This window comes from Columba livia, chromosome 1 (assembly GCF_036013475.1).
Source record: "Columba livia isolate bColLiv1 breed racing homer chromosome 1, bColLiv1.pat.W.v2, whole genome shotgun sequence".
In the NCBI taxonomy this organism is placed as follows: domain Eukaryota; kingdom Metazoa; phylum Chordata; class Aves; order Columbiformes; family Columbidae; genus Columba; species Columba livia.
This window is the reverse complement of record NC_088602.1, coordinates 137829887-137846600: the sequence shown is the minus strand read 5'-3', so window position 1 is coordinate 137846600 and position 16714 is coordinate 137829887.

Below are 16714 nucleotides of genomic sequence, written 5' to 3'. Positions count from 1 at the left end.
TTTTTCAGTATCTGTTTTTATCTCCTTGGGCTTCTCCCTAACAGGTCTTGCAGTTTCTTCACTGCATCATCTCCATCTTAGCAAATAGCTTCTCATGCAAAGAAAAAAAAATAATCAGCTGAGGTACAGATAGAGAGAGTGGATGCCATTTCCCTCCCTAGGAAAAACAGCTGTGTCATCAAAAAGGTATATTAGTTTGACACACTGAACCTTTGGTTATGTCATCATCACTGGTTGTCTCATCTCCCTTTATCTCCAGGCCTATAAAGATAATTGTCCTTTTCCCCAAAACTTGTTCTAATCCCTTTTTTTTTTTCCTTCCTTTTTTTTTTTTTTTTTTTTTCTTCACATTTCTCAGTTTATTCATTTAATTCCAATTACAGATTTAGCTGCCCTGCACATAGCTGTTTAGGATAAAGATCCTAGAGCTAGCTCTAAAATCTGGGACATCTGAGAAAGCTGATGCTACCTCATCACAAACACTGCCTACCCTACTGCAGTTGTACAATATGCAGTTTCAAGATTGTCCCATTTATCTCAAGTATCACTACATAAACTGTGCTGCAATCTGTGTTGCAGGCACATGCTAAATCCTTTACTGAATCCAGCCCATAATTATTTCCCCATAACTCCAGGAATATGAAGTAAGGCCTGAAAGGCCACGTGATGAAAAACAAATATAGTTTTATGGGGGTAAAATCTATAAGGAAACCTGCATGCAGTTTACAAACTTTGGTAAACAGACACCAGCCTAGCCCAATGTTTAGCATGTAAATTCAACAGGCATTCAATCTATCCAGCATTTAACCACCAAAAGCTTTTCCCTTAATCCTTTCCATTTAGCTACCACATTAATTATGATATCAGCATGCCATTTTCCTCAAGTACAGATAAAATCAAATCTATCATAGAAGAAACTGATAGTGCACTCGCAAAGTGCCTTTAGCTCCTTAGAAGAAAGGTACCTTTTAAGTACTAGGTTAGATGGAGGCATATAATTGGTAGCAAAAGGAACCACATAGGATAGAGCACCAGCATGAGGTAATGAGCACTACTGGACAGGTGGCAAGTCATCATATCTGAGAACTTGGCCAGCCTTGAAAATCTGATGAGATTTTCTGTCATTGGAAAGAGAAGGATATGAGCTCCAAGAGATGATTGCCAGGCCCTGCTTGGAAACAGTGAATGTTTCCAATTACCTTTTTGACTTCCAGGGATTCATTTGTAATCATTGATTTCTCACGTTTAATAAAGCATTGTAGAAGAGATTGCTATATCATGACAGCCATCTTCATGGGGGAGGTGGTAAGGGATACCAGTAGTGAAGTTGAGCCAGTATCGCTCAGCAAGGACAGTTTCAAAGGTGGAGGAGAAGCCTGATTTAATGAGTGCTAAGCCAGATCAATAGCCTAGCACTTCTCCAGAAGGACGACAAAGTACCTACTAGAATTTCTGGAGCCCAGGAAAATTGCCTTAACTTACTAATACAGTCTGTCATGTGCGTGACATTACTCTGGCCTTACCGAGTGATAATCTACCTAATCTAAAAACATCAAGGGTTCATCTCTGCATAACACCTTTTTGTGAATGCTCTACTGTGAAAATTTTCTGAAGAAACACAAAGCATTTGTTGGCACAGTTTAGGTGCCTTTGGTGAAAAATGCAACCTTGTCTCATGATAGAAACCCATCTTCTCCTCTCCCTAAAAGGATCCAAAGAGCAAAACTTGCTTATACTCCCTTTGAGATCTCTCATATGCGATGTTGCAAGTTTACCCCTCTTGTTTCAATGCATGCAGGGGAGAAAGTATGAGCTATGTGGTCTTTCTTATTCTGCTAACTCCTGTTTATGTTTCCCTGAAGAAGCCAATTCATCCCAGAAATTATAATCAATAACAGAGATTAATTTTACTCCTTTTGTATGATCATCCCGTATGATTATCCTGCTTGGGCAGACTATAAGGGAAATCCTACTGAATCAGTGGCCAGGAGACTGTTAAACAGCCTTTAATATTTAAAAAGCACAAGGAGCCACATGGCAGAAACAGAGAAGTGTTGAGTTACAGAGGGAGGTAAATTGAGGACAAATACTGATCATAACCTGGGTGAGGAATCCCATTGCACTCCTTGTGCCAACGCCCCACATGCACACTGCACCACTCTCTTCACCCACTTCTGCTGCAGGGCTGTACACTGGGGAGCAGGGACAGAGAAAGGATATTTAAATTTTCCTAGCCAGAATAAGTTCTTATGGTTTTTAATCTGCTTGCAGCACCATCTGAAATACCCTCACTACACTCTACACTAACCTTCACAGAGAAAACACACTTGGCACAAGCATTGCTCTTGTTCTATTATTGGCTTCCAGCAAAGACATAGGCACTTTGTGAGGATGATTTTCTCTTTGCATGTCATATCATGGCCCACAAAGCTTGCAAAGGTCTCACGGTAACTACTCTCAGGTTTCTCTGGTGAGACATGGAAAGTAGGTCATTTCAGTGAAAGCTGCTTTTCCCTTGGGCCTGATCTTCTAGCATTTGAGCAAGATTTTGGGGTTTGGGTTAACAGTCCGGTGATTCTATTCCTAAGTGATTATTGTAGTGCATAGTAAAGCTGCAGAAGTTTAAGAGTAAGGTCTCAAAAGTTGACTTGTACACATCTAATACAGTAGACGCTGACAGTTTGAACAATTTTAGTGTAGCTTCCAAGCTTCACAGCATAATCCTAATGATTGCTTTGAGCTAAGCTAAGAGATCTGTTCTCCCAGTTTTTGTTGTGACTGTGGACTAACAGGCTCCACTTTGGGCAAAGGGAAATCAGCTATGAAGACCTGTATGAAAAGAGCAATACAAAATCTAAAACCAGACAGATAAAGCAACCTCTGGAGTTTTCTATAGGCATCTGCTCTGATCTTCTTGAAAATAAAAAAAAGCATCTATTTCACATACCTTTTGCTAAGATCTAACACTAAGTCATTCTGTAGAGGCAGACCCCTATTTTCTCTGTAATATGGCGGAAGCATGGGGGCAGTAGGGCTAGCTTTTGAAAAAAATCTCTTTACAGGCCCTATTTCAAGCTGTATGTTCTTAAAAAACTGGCAACTTCATTTTGGAAGCTTTATCGGAAGTATTTTCTCTTGTTACTCTGCCTGGTATTGCGTAAACTATTTTGTAACTATTGATGAGTCTCAAAATATATAGGAGGTTCTCAGATTCAGGTCCATCTAGCGTCCTAAAAATTCTGTCTGTTGAAATCCTAATTCTGCTGCCAACCCTCACTTACTCCACGTGATGTGGGAGGGAGAAATGTGGCAATCGAAATTTAGAAAAGACAATACAAAATGTGTTAACTAACAAAACATATTGAGTGCATTTGCCTTTGACCAGCTTGTTTGTAAACAGGTCTCTCTAAAGAACATAAAGTGTTTTAAGTGACAGCAGCGTTAGGAAATCAACTGCCTGAGTGCGTTGAGCAGCAGGTTGAGAAGAGCACGGTGCAACAGGCACATATGCACCATGAGCTTTGCAGCACTGTGCAGCTGGCAAGGGTCTAGTTAATCTAAAGCGCCTGTAATCCACTCACTGATAATCAAAAGCTATCCACCCATGCTAAAGGAATGAAAACAGTGACTGAGCACTGTGACCACAGTCTTGCTTTGTCAATTTATTTCTAAAAGCAGGAAAAATTATCTAGTACTTAGCAAATTTTTGTATTGGAGGGTGGCTGGAAAGCAGTGTAACTGGTTCTGGTAGGACAAGCGATGAGTTTTTGTATCTTGAATTCCTTGGTGTGACCTGTGTTTTTCATTCGCAAAGTTAAACAGATAAATCCTGAGAGTTAGAATTTGCTTCTCAGTCTGTTGTCACAACCATTACCTTTACTCTTCATAATTTCAAAAATATTGCACAGAATAAATAGCATAATACTATTTCACATGAACATGGTCCATTTTTTTAACATTTTCACATTATTTTTGTTTCGTAACTTTGTGGCCTGATATGTATGTGGCAACAGTTTATTGCAAAAGATCCCATACAGCTTTATATATCCTACAAATGAGAGAGAGCAATGACCGTGCCCATTGCCAACTTGCGACTTTATTTGATTAGTTACTTTTGAAGGATTTGTTATTCTTTAAGACAGAAAACTACAAAGAAAGAAGAAAGAATATGGATAACAAACTGTGGAGGAAATTCAGATAGCCATCAGACTTAACTTTTTCAAATCTCGTCTTGCAGAGCACAAGTTCATTTTTCTGTTTGTAACGGCGCTATTGTTTTCTCTCATAAGCTGTGTCATTTCTACATTAACTATATAATTATTTTTAATTACAATTATGGATATTTATCTGGTAACTGCGAGGTGACAAATAATGTTGCATCTTGAAGACCTACTATCTTGTCATAAAAAGACCTAATAATTAGCACCTTAGAACAGCTGCTGAGACAGATTCTCAGTAAAGCCTCCTTCTTGGTCTTGATCTAAGAAAATATTTCAAACCTGTTATTGCTCTAAAAACTAGACATCTGTCTTCCCAGATTTTAAGACAAATAATATTTAGTGAATTATTTTAGAGGTAGATATGTGTCAACTGCCTGAGGGACAGGATGCCATCCAAGGGGCCTGGACAAGCTCCCGGAGTGGGCCCATGCAAACCTCCTGAGGTTCAACAAGGCCAAGTGCAAGGTCCTGTACCTGAGTTGGGGCAAACCCCCGTAACAATACAGGCTGGGGGATGAAGGGATTGAGAGCAGCCCTGCCAAGAAGGACTTGGGGGTACTGGTGGATGAAACATTGGACATGAGCCAGCAATGTGTGCTTGCAGCCCAGAAGGCAAAACATATCTTGGGCTGCACCAAAATGAGTGTGGCCAGCAGGTCGAGGGAGATGATTCTGCCCCTCCACTCTGGTGAGACCCCACCTGGAGTCCTGTGTCCAGCTCTGGAGCCCTCAGCACAGGAAAGACATGGACCGGTTGGAGAGGAGCCAGAGGAGGCCAAGAAAATGATCAGAGAGCTGGAACAGCTCTGCTGTGAGGACAGGCTGAGAGAGATGGGTTGTTCAGCCTGGAGAAGAGAAGGTTCAGGGGAGACCTTATTGTGGCCTTTCAGTACTCAAAGGGGGCTTTGTAAGAAAGATGGGGACAAGGGGTAATGGTTTTAAACTAAAAGAGGGGAGATTCAGGCTAGACATGAGGAATAATTTTTTTTACAAGCAGGGTGGTGAAACACTGGCCCAGGTTGCCCAGAAATGGTAGATGCCCCATCCCTGGAGACATTCAAGGCCAGGCTGGATGGGGCTCTGAGCAACGTGATCTAGTTGAAGATGTCCCTGCTCATTGCAGGGGGTTGGACTAGATGACCTTTGAAGGTTCTTTCCAACCCAAACTAATCTGTTATTCTATGTACACAAAGAACAATTTATCTGACAGAATATTTCACAAGAGTTACAATGCATTTTGAATCTTGTCTTGCAGCAAAACTATCCATCAGCTAGGAAATACACGTGAAGATTATTTTATATTCACCCACTTACAGAGGTTCTTGTTCTGCAGAGAAACTGTGGACACAGAAATAGCTGATCCTTTATTTAGCACTCCCGAAACGTAGAAACTCATGAGAACAGTGTGGCACTAACATTTGTAATAAAAGGAAATTATTGTTTGTGTAAATAGTAACCAGTAAGCTGCTTAGTGTGTATTAGCTCCTTCTTAACATTTGAAACTGTTGTAAGAAATTCTGGAGAGGAGATTACGGAGCTGAACATAGATGAAGATGCCGTCAGCAGAGTGTGTGGGTGGGATATAAACATATGCGCTCTTCTTAAATATAGGCCTTCGTTATAGTAGTCCTGGTTCCCTTGATTCTTTAAATACCATGGATTTGAAATTCTCTGATTTTTTTCCTTCCAGTTCAAGAAGGGAAGAAAATTATACTGAACAGTTGCACCTTGCAGATGGCTAAGCCAAGGCTGGGTGGCAGAACCACATAATGCCAGCAAAAAAGGAGCAGGGACTTCACAAGTGCCACAGAAGATTGCCCAAAGGAGTTCAGGCAGTTTGTCTTGCAAAACAAGAATGTCTAGTGAGCTTTTGGGCAACAATACCAACCCGAGCAGTCACTGCCAGCCTTCTGCCACCCTTGGCTGTGCTCACAGAAACATCCATGCACAGTGGACCAGCTGGAGGAACTACATTGCCAGGACATAACTTTTTTTCCCGTGGGATGTCTCTCAAACCATTCTGCTGAACGGCTAAACACTTGTGGCCTCACCTTGGACAAGCTTCCATGCTGTTTTTGTAAACCAGGTGACCTGGGGAAAGGCACTCACTGGCACGTAACAGAGGGCGAGGGGAGCTGAGAGACTGGGGGTGGGAGGGGAGCTGCCTACATGGGGGTGATGTAAACTGTATGCTGCACAGTGTTTAGGAACCTTGCTGTTCAAATCAGCTATATTGGAGATTTGAGAGACTTAATTAAAGTTATCCCTGTGTTGTGAAGACAACTAGACAGTGCCCATTGTGGCCAGTCACAATTCTGTAACCTGTAGACTTCCTAAAAATGAAAGTAAAGAAAGAACATAGGGAATATGCCTTTTCCCAAATGGTCTCTGAGGACCCTGTTTGTGGAGCTGGAAGTTTGGAGCAGTTATTCCAGAGCACAGCTAGAGAAGAGTGACTGACACCATCAGAGCTGGTTACAGCTGCATCTATAGGCCAACCAGCTGTCTTACAGGAGCTGTCATAAGTGATCTTCCTCAGCCTGGACCTCTGTTTTAATCATTGAATTATAGTTCAAGGAGGAGGACTTGGGGAATGCTCTTCATCCTATAGCTCTGCTTTAACAGGAATAGAGAGCTTTTTCATTTTGTTTATAGAGGAAGGATGTCATCTAAGGTCAGTGAGGAAGGCATCTAAGCTATGCATCTCTCATTGGCTTAAAATAAACATCCATCCTCATCATCCTCCTGTCAGTTATTTTAGGCAGCCAACTGTGCAAGGCCCTGGCCACTGTGAATCCCATTTTGAATAATTCACTATTCTTCCCAAGTGTCACATAGGAAATGCAGGCACAGCCTTAACTCTAGGCTGTAAATTTTATGCCAGGGGATCTAGTGTTTCAAGAGAGCTGTTGAAATGGAAAATATAACAATACCTAATTCATTTTTTTGATCTAATTACCATTTCATTTTCATCTAGGTGGCACTAGATATGATCTAATTGTTTAGTAGGCAAATAATCTATACAGCAGAAAATGAGAACCTGTTAAGTTGGAACCTACAGAAGTTCACAGTCAGCAAGAATATTACTGTAGGCTTCCAGTGTCACCAGTTGCTTAAATGCCATTGTAAATCAACAACTCTCTATCCATTGGTATCTGGATTTAAAAGTAAGTGCCAGGTCCGGACCTTCAATTGCTGCAAGTCATTGTATTCACATTTCAAAACTGCTGGTGAATTTGTATTTAGTTTTAGAAATCAGTAAACTGCTCTCCTTAAGTAACACTTTGAGTGGTCCCCCTTCTGTGACGCTTTTCAGTGAGAAAAAAATAGTATAAAATTTGTACCAGAAAGACTGCTGTTCTGTACCCATAAAACAGGATGGCAGTGATTAACTGAAAGGAGACATGCCACCTATGTGATATGGCTGCCTGAACTTCAGGTGAAGAGCAGGGATAACTAGAAGAGACACTGCATGTACTCGTGGTGTGGTTTGAGGTGATCCTGAGCAAACATGCTACTCTGGATGGTGAATGATGGGATGGTGACTGCTGCCATTCTCTTCTCCCACTAAAACATGTCCAGAGAAGGGGCTCTAGCTCCAACTTCAAACGAAGAGAACAGCAAAGAGGAGGAACAAATGTAGGGGTAGACAGTGAGAGCAGAAATTAAGCAAATCTATGAAGTCACATTAGTTGCCTTCTACATGTACAAAGCTGAGAAGTTTGCCCAGTGTTCCCAGTCAATGGTTAGTATGCTCAGACCAAGGCAACGCTTTATCAATTTTGAAACAGTTATATGAATAGGATTTTCTCATAGTACACTCAAACTCACACTTCAATCTTACAGTGATAAGTGAGGCTAGTGAAAGTCTTTCCTCTGACTAGAGACCCTGGAGTACATCCTTTAAGCATGACACAAAGCTTTGGAGAATTGAAGTCTTGGTTTCACACAATGGCAGTGTAGGATGTGATAATGAAGGAACACTTAAACAACCATCTGTTTACAAAGTAAGCACTTGTCAGGGCTTACCACTTCTCTCACTATTGTTCAACAATCTTCCAAGCAACTCAGCAGAACAAATTAATGAGGGATTTGAGAGCACATAAGATGACAACTGAAAGATGGATTCCCCTCCCCAGCCATTAATGTTTATAATTAAAATGTAACTAGGTTTACTTCTTCAGCTAGAGACAATTTGCATAACCAATAATAGCATCACGGTCTGCATCATTCAAGAAACTTCTATTGGCCTCCACAGGAAGAGCTTGAAGGCCTCATTTAAAACACTGTGGTGACCAAAGTTGTCCAAATTGCAGCCCATCCCAAGATTTATCTGCTAAATAGAAGCATCTAATTTCCCTGTTATAACTGAATTATTCTGAAACTAACTAATGTAGCTCGTCCAAGAATTTGAGCTGTATGTAGAGCAAGTTCATTTTAGAGTTATTTTTATAGGTCAGTGCTGACTGCCACAGAATTTTTTGTTGTTGTTTCTCAAGAAGAAATTGCATGCATGTTCTCATTGTATGTTTGCTGGTTTTCTACTTCTGGCTCAGTCAGTTCAGTCAAATTCATACTACAGGACTCATTGTCTACTGTTAAATGAATAGCCCATAGTAATAAACATTTTATAATATAGATTTTAGTTTGATAAGCATATGTGTTCAGAATTTGTCACTGGAGAAATAAATTCATACAAAGAGTTTTGACTAAATGCTTGAAGACTGAAGCAGATTTCCCAAACAAGCACTGGCAGTTCATACACTGTGCTGATGCTCTGCTAAATTTTTGTTTCACTGCCACATCTGATCTTCATTTAAATATTTGCTAGTTTGATATGAACCTTTACCTAGCATGTTTTTCCTCTGACCTGGTAGTCATATCTGATAAATCCTACTCTTGTATCAGCAAAAGAGAAGCTGTAAAATGAGAATAGAATCAATACGTCTTCTTGTAGCTGTTTTGGGCTCTATTTTTTATGATTTTACACCTTCCTTCCTCTGAGAAAGTCTAATATTTTCAACTATTGTTGCATTCTGGTTTAGAATTTAAATGAGATTACTTTTCTTTCGCTGTGAAGAAGAAAATAAATGATTATTTGAACTATTTCAGTGTGAAAATTCAAATATTTCCTTTAAATAAGTGGGTTTGATAATGTTAAAATATATGAACCAAATTAATGTTAATATGGAGCTAAAACCAAATGGGTATAAATATTTTACCTTACTGGAAGTAAATTGTTTACTAAAGTTAAATGCAAAAGCTGAAGCAATTTTTTTCTTCTTTTATCACTGAAAATTGCTGAAACTGCCACATTCCTGTGATTTATTATTTCCATAAGACTGAGTTTTCTGAAGGAAGAACCTGTTCTTCGTGGTTTTTTCTATAATTTAGTTGGAACTGAAATATAACTTTATTTTTATCGGTCCTCTGGCCAAACTTTAACCACAGAAGTTTGAATAATCCTCATCTTTGATCTTCACTTGTGCTTACAGATAAGGCCAGTGACAATTAAACTGAGAGCCACATATAGCACATGATAGCCTTTATTCACCTTAAACCAACTGTCCTTTCCTCCCTCTAATAATAACCATTGGTATCTACAGATGCCCACTGTTTCCACAACAGAAATATGTGAATGTATTCCTAGTACATAGGGTTGATCACTTCTTGGCCCCTATTTTGTAATAGTTTGTCCATTTGCTCAATCAGATTTGCTCAAACCCCTCATGTAGAGGGACACCCTGGGACCTTGCTCACTATTTTATCATTATTTGTAAGATTTCTTGTTCTGAAATAAGGAATTATGCAGGTGTTTCTTTGGACCAGGAGTACTGACATCTTTCCCAGCTCTGCTCTACTGCAAGACCAAGACACTTCACTTCTTGATACTTCCATACTTCATTTCTTCACTCCTTGTCCTGCTCCCAATTTCCCTGTTCCTTCCTCCTCTGCTTCCATGTTTGTATGCTCCCCATCTTCATTTCCTTCTCCTGCCACTTCTCTGATCCTAGGCTTAGCCAATTCAATTAGCTAAATTCAGAAAGACTAGAGTGGGTGAGAAAGCTGCATTGGCTTGGCAAGGAGGAGCTCAGCAAGTACCAGAGCCAAGTTTTTCCCTTCCTGGCAGGAGCCAGCTGGTGGCCTGACTGTCTGTAGCATAACTTCACCTTAAGATGGGGGTCACGGCAGTGAGGCCCTGGGCACTGAGGCACATTTGTCATCATCTCATCTTGCAACTCCTGGGCAGCCCCTGCTTCCCTCACTTGGGAGAGGGCTCAGCACGGTGCCAGCAAGAGCTGGGCAGTGGGTCAGACTGACCTTCACCTCCTCTGCCCTCTGCCATTCCCCAAAAACACACGCCATAGAAAGCAGACTGGTGCTGTATCTGCCCTCAGTTCTTTCAGAAGCCTAGTCTTCTGCAGTTTCTGTCTCTCCTGTGACAAATGAATGACAAAAGGGTGGGGTTTTTTGGTCTGTCCCCCCTCACCTCCACATCTGCTCCCTGTATACCCCAGGCACATATAGGTGCCACTTGATGCACTTCTGATGTCTGTGTGCCTGCTGAGGAATGCCGCAGTGTACCAAACTGTTTACATTTTTAACCATTTTAAGTTGTGTACAAACCAGTAACCGTCACCTTCTCATGCCTTAAGTTCTTGTCCATATACTAGGAAGACACAAAATCCTTTTCTCCCTTTCCCTTCCCTAATCCATTCTAATTTATTAATCTAGGCCACTGTGTCACACCACCACCCCATATTCACCACTCCCCCTTCTTTCCCAGCTGCAGAATGTTGGTATGCTGTAGGAAATTTGGCTGTGGAATGACATATCAGTCATGTTGTGAAACAATCAGACTCTGATTTAACTGCCAGCTGGCACATTCAGAGAAATTCTTAACTTCAACTTTACCCACAGTGATAGATCTGGCCCTGACTTGTCACATGGAATGAGTTATATTGTTACAAAAATAGAATAAATAAAATGATTGTCCTTTCCCGAACTAAATATTGGCTTGGGTCTACCTAAGAAGCAAGGTTTGTTTGCTTCAATCAATTTCAAAAGCAAATAATACAGTTTAATCTCACTAGAGTCAAGTTCTGAATAAGAAAATTCCCTGTTTCTACCCACACGTCTTCCAGGGAATGCTGGCTGCCAGCCCTCTGCCTGCTGATTTCCCACTCAGCCCCGCTCAGTGTGCACACACACCGAGACAAAGCGCAGTCCCAAACCTTTTACATCTAGCTGAACCGTGCTCCTCAGTTCAGCAAAAGATGATGTTTGGAATAAGACACTGCAGTCCTGATAGCTAGCAGATCAATCTCTTCTTTGCCACCTCTAAAAGGGGATAATATGCATCTCACTGTACGAGAGATCAGGCTAATACTGATTATTGTTAGGAAATACAGCAAGGTCACAGGAAGCTCACAAGGACAGCAGCAGTGTGCCCAGGTGCCAAAAAGGCCAACAGCATCCTGGCTTGTATCAGGAATAGTGTGGCCAGCAGGACTAGAGAAGTGATAGTGCCACTGTACTCAGGACTGGTGAGGCCGCACCTTGAATTCTGTGTTCAGTTTTGGGCCCCTCATCACAAGAAGGACACTGAGGTACCAGAGAGAGTGCAGAGGAGGGTGAGGAAACTGGTGAAGGGCCTGGAGCACAAGTCTGATGAGGAGCGGCTAAGGGAACTGGGGCTGTTCAGCCTGGAGAAAAGGAGGCTGAGGGGAGACCTTGTCGCTGTCTACAGCTACCTGAAAGGAGGTTGGAACATGGAGAGTGCTGGTCTCTTCTCCCGAGTAGCAAGTGACAGGATGAGAGGAAATAGCCTCAGTTGTGCCAGGGAACATTTAGATTGGATATTAAGAAAAAATTCTTCATAGAAAGGGTTGTCAGGCACTGGAACAGGCTGCCCAGGGAAGTGGTGAAGTCACCACCCCTGGAGCTGTTTAAAAGGTGTTTAGACAAGGTTCTTAGGGACATGGTCTAGTGCCAGAGTTAGGTTATGGTTAGACTTGATGATCCCAAGGGTCTCTTCCAACTGAAACAACTCTATGATTCTATGTGCCAGGCAGAGGTTTTTTTGGTTTTTGGTTTTTGTTTGTTTGCTTTGTTGTTGTTGTTGGGTTTGGTTTTTGTTTTGTTTTGTTTTGTTTTGTTTTTCCTGAAACACAGCAACAGTTTTTTCCTACTGCAGCAAAAGTGTTCTGTCATTTCTGGATGTTTCAGGGAAGGGGGGAGATAGTTCTAGCATACCACAGAAGAAACACCACTGCTTTTTTTCCCCTGGCCCAGGCATACAGCAGTATAAGTGAAGATTAACTGGGAGAATAGGAGGAAGAAAGAGTACAGGTAGTTAGGATAAGCAATCTTATCTTTAGATGACCTCTTTTAATCTCAGTTGTTGCCAAGATAAACACAACCACAAGCTCTGCATATTCAGAAAACAAAAAGACAACGCACTTGGTAGCTTTAATCTCTATCTTGCATGAAACTTGCCAAACAGAAGTAGAAGCTTAGCATGATTTCATGGGGGCATTTCAAAGTTCAGCTAGATAATCATGCTTTATGCACAGGATCTTTCAGTGTGTCATCAGGGTAAGCTGTTTCTCTGGCATAATTTAAGGCACATATTTTGATCTCTCTCTACTAGAGAAGACTTCTATGTGGCTTTGCTGACCTCCATTCCACCATGAAAAATACTACATGTATCTACAGAACAAATAACAGCATAAGCAGTGAAATACAATTTTAGGTCTTTTGCTGCATCATAGGTTTATAAACTGAGGTGTTACTCTATCACAAACTATTAGCATAAATGGTTCAACTACATAGACACATATATGCTTATAGACACACTTACTAATGTTGGTGTCTGCTTACATTTTTCAGCCTTTTTATGAGTACCAAGATAATGCTGTTCTGTGTGGGGCCATGGAAATCCTGACCCCAAAGAGCAGGGTGCAGTCTCTGAAAATACCAAGATTCAGTCATCATTAGCTGCCACAAAGATTAGTACAATTTGTCCCAGTCCATGCCCATTGTCTGTTACTGGGCTGTTAATTCAATTTCAGAAAACCTCAGACCACAACCCTTGCTTAAGACAAGCATATAGGAGACAATACTACAGCCTACAGCAAGTGTTTTCATATCCAAAGTTCTACAGGCATCCTTTTAAGGGCCATATCTCACATCTAATAGTTACTGAGGTTGAGATATGTTTAGCAACATAATTAAGATTATAATAGGGAACAGCTGAAGTAAAAGTTGCCTTTTCTATTTGCTCTCCAGACATGATGAGAGGTTATTTCTTAAAGAGGTACTTGAGAGCTGTGTGCTCTAAAGTCAGAGTTATGGTATACCGGTGGGTGTAGGGAGCAAGGAACCTGGTCAAGGAGCATGTCTAGCTAGACAAAGGGTGAAGTCAGAGAGAAAGAAAAAGATCGGTCTTGGGAGCACTGTTTTGTAAACACTTGGCTCTGCCCTCTAGGCTTAGGAAGCCTGTTGCAACAAAGCATGGCAGCTCCTCATGACTCCAGTTACCTGTACAAGCTTGCAGGACCTGCTCAGGTGTCAGCAGCTGCTCTTTTCTGTGACTCAGTACAATAATTGCTAGAAGAGGACACCAGCTGGGTTTACATTACCAGGACTACCATTTCCTGGCATTAGGACTGCTACCACTTGTGCTTCTGCCTGTCCTTGAATGCGCCTCTGCCTTGCCCTTTTCCTTTGCAGACAGCAGACTCCTTGCTCTGTTGCTATAACACCAGGCAGCGCTACAGCCTTCTTCCAGCATGTGCTGCAACTCTGTCCCCACTGATCTGGCCAACAGGCCAGATCAAAGTGGAAACACTGACAAACACGGGACTTTTTCCTGTTGTTAGGGGCAAGCAATCTGTTCTCTTCATAGAAAATATCTATTAGCAATGGGTAAGCTATGAAAGCCAGCCCATGACATCAATACTCCAAGGGCTGTCTGCCCCATGGAAAATTAAAAATCCAGAAAAAAAACTTTTCATGGATGCCTTCTTAAAGAGGCATTAAGAGGTTTATTGAGTCTACAGCTAAAAATATTTTCATGTAGGTCACCACTAATGGGTCAGCTGAGATTAGTTATAATTCTATAATTCTTTCAAGGAGCATGTAGAGACAAACCACTCTTCCTGGATCCATTTTTAAATTGGTGGGGTAGGGGTGCACCTAGTCTGAAAGGATCTTTAGACACATTCCTACAACTCCTAATCTTGTGAGTTGGCTGTGATGTCCCCTACTGAGGGGAAGCATCCATTCCCTTCCTTGTTATCTGTTGCTAGCTTCAGTGAACCCAGAACTTCAGTCCCAGTCTTCTGCTTAAACCAACACCATTATTCCTTTTCCCCTCCTGAGAAATCAAACCAGACCAAAGCTGTCCTCAAAATTCACCAAGTCTCCTGACTGAAGCCATAACATACTGCTTCCTAGCTTTGAAGAACACGTGCCTACTTCCAATTGAGCTGCCTAAGAAACATCCACAGAAAATGTGGAAAAAAGGAAGTTGTCCCCACATCTCATTTTCATCTTCCAGTTGCAGCTAAGTGACTAATTCCTCAGATCCCCATACCACCTTTAAAAAGAGCAAGACAGAACACTTAACTGCCAAATAAACATAAGGAAATTTGTTCAGTATTGCCATCCTGGTCACCAGGTAATACCAATTAAATATTAGATTATAAATATTTTTATTTTCCCAGAATGGAATGGACATGAACATGTTTCCATTTCTGTATCAAGATTTCTCTCTTCTCTTTCATGTATCAATAATGCACAGGCTCTAGGTCAAAGAAACAGCGCCCTGCAGTAGCAACAGGCAATAGTTCTATGCTGCATTGTTCCTAATACATATATATTTCTGCTTTTCTTGTAAAGAAAAATCTCATTCTGTATGTCTCATTCACTGACGTTCTGGTAACCAGAAGCCCAGCTCCCTAACAGAAAATCATTCCCAGTTCAGTGCTTAGTGTCAACAACCGCACACCTTTTATTTCCTCTTCCCAATAAAATCTCTGAACTTAGAGAAGGCTGCAGCTTATCCTCTCTCATCATGCTGTGTTTTGCAAAGTGAAGAAGCAGCCACAGAAGCAGTCAAATAACATGACTGAGAAGCCGTCTCAGAAGCAAATAAGCAAGAATGAACAGCTGAGGTTAGGCAAAAGAGGGAGATGGGCAAGTAACTGATCAAGAGAAAGTATGGTGGAGCAGCAGCCTGAAACTCTTCTTTAATATGCTAAGCTTTTTGTGGGATTGGGGATATGTGCTGTCTTTGCCTCACAACAGGAATGATTAAGTTTAGTGCACACAAAATAGCTGCTTTAATTGAGTTTAAGAGATAGTCCTAATTCTATTTAAAGATGTTGTGTTTTGTTTAAAAACATTCCTGATGTCAAGTAAGCTTGATTAATTTGTAGTTTCCTGCAAGCACAAAATAAGTTAGATCCTTAGAGCAACACTGCAAAGCATGACGATGCAACCCAGTCTGTCAATTGTTCATTTCACAATTAGAATAGCAGATTAAAGGACCACTGAATGTTACCTCTGTATTCATTATTTTTAGTGCAACATCATGTGTAGAAAATATAACTCTTATTTTTCTCATTCTAACTCTTTCACTTCCCTTTACAGAGAAGGAATAAAAAGCAGGTCTAAGACCTAACTGCTCACCCACTTCTTGCAAACTACAAGGAATCATCTATACAAATAGAATTCTTTTGGTTGAGGCTTAGCACTTCAGACTAAGATTTGTTATGATCTAATGGACAATGTATCACTAAGCATTTACAGAAGGAAAAACATAGTGCTCAATATTTAGCTGATCTAAATTGTCATAGAAAAAAAAAGTAAATGGTGTTATAGTATTGACAAGTAGTGCAATAACTATTGTTTTGCTTTATCCTACAGCTTTTCCTTTGTAATGCCAACAGCAGTAATCTGGAAAGCAGGTCTAGCACAGATTAATGCAGTCCTACTCCCAATAGGGAGTTTACAGTCTCAGTAGCTGGAAGGCACATACACAGGCAATATGAATTCTGGTTTCTCAGTTCCACAGCCAGACTTAGTAAGCCAAGTTTTCCTTTCTTATTAATTTTTTTTTGCAGTTTCATTTGGATGTAAGAGCATATAATGCTGATACAAATCCAGTGAGAGAAAATCCAGGTGCAAGAGAACTAGAATGAAATTAATTTAGTTTGTTGTACAAGAAGGAATACTCCCTTTCATGTCAGATTTTCAAAATCTGGAAGGCTGAATTTCTTCCTAAATTCTGACAGTCCCATTTGACATGTACCTGGCTTTTGTAAATGCAACAGTATAATAAAGGACAGTTTGAACAAGAGTTACAAAGGTTAGGTCATGCAGTACCTGGAACTGGGGAGGACAACAGACCCTCTGTTACAGCTCAAGTGCCACTCTGTCTTCTGTTTATGTGCTTTTTCCATGCATATATTATTTACTTAGGCCAT